At 41.0% G+C, this 1,058-nt stretch overlaps 1 non-coding gene across 1 annotated transcript; it reads right to left on the bottom strand.

Annotated features, from left to right (window-relative positions):
* Positions 1-984: 984 nt before the first annotated feature.
* TRNAT-CGU lies at positions 985-1,058 on the bottom strand. Its single transcript has one exon. It is a non-coding gene; the product is annotated as a tRNA-Thr (tRNA).

Genomic DNA, 1,058 nt, shown 5'->3' with positions numbered 1-1,058 from the left:
AAGGTCCCTTAGGCATCAAGTGGAGCAGCTGAGGTTTGAATACAGGCGATGTGACCTAATTCAACAAGGTCCCAATCAAAATGTACAGCTGTGAGGTCCAGACATAAGGGACCATTTTCCAATTATTTTACCTTGCTACTTACGATTCTTAGAGTAACATAGTAGCCAATTGTGAATATTTCTCATTAAAAAGTAAAAAGCAGTCCAAGCGCAGTGGCTCACGCCTGTAAAAAATTGTGAATATTTCTCATTAAAAAGTAAAAAGCAGTCCAAGCGCAGTGGCTCACGCCTGTAATCCCAGCACTTTGGGAAGCCGAGGCAGGCGGATCACTTGAGGCAGGAACTGGAGACCAGCCTGGCCAACATGGTAAAACCCTGTCTCTAATAAAAATACAAAAATTAGCTGGGCGTGGGCACACGCCTGTAATCCCAGCAACTCTGGAGGCTGAGGCATGAGAATATCTACTGCACTGGAGCCTGGGTGACAGAGAGAGACTCCATCTCAAAAAAAAAAAAAGAAAAGAAAAGAAAAGAAAAAATGGCAAGCATGCCCCTGCAAATGTCCTAATTTTTGTTTGTATCTACTAATGGGTTTGTTGCTCATTAATTTCTTATCTTATAGAGCTGGAGATTTTTAGAATCTAGAGAGATTTTATTTACCTGCAAGCCTACAACAGTTATCTATATGCTTTAAACTATAACACATTGTAAGTGCTCAAAAACATTTTACCACAGTTTAAAGCAAGACATATGAAATTGATAGTGGTGGGTCACATGCATTATTCTTTGGCAGTGCTTTGCATTTGCGTTGTCTTCCTCCTAAGAATTTACTTTTTAAAAGTAAGGAATCTGAGCAGGATGCAGTTAAACAGCTTGGAATTTATCCAATTGTGTTCTACTGCTGTTTGACAATTAGTGGGAAGACGCAGTTCCTCGTCAAGAAAATAGTTTTCAGAAACAGCTCATTTTCTCGGGAAAAACATCAGGCCCCACTGGGAGTCGAACCCAGGATCTCCTGTTTACGAGACAGGCGCTTTAACCAGCTAAGCCATAGAGCC

This window comes from Colobus angolensis, unplaced genomic scaffold, assembly GCF_000951035.1.
Source record: "Colobus angolensis palliatus isolate OR3802 unplaced genomic scaffold, Cang.pa_1.0 Scaffold237, whole genome shotgun sequence".
NCBI lineage: Eukaryota > Metazoa > Chordata > Mammalia > Primates > Cercopithecidae > Colobus > Colobus angolensis.
The sequence above is the reverse complement of the archived record's forward strand: the minus strand, read 5'-3'. Positions and strand labels throughout refer to the sequence as shown.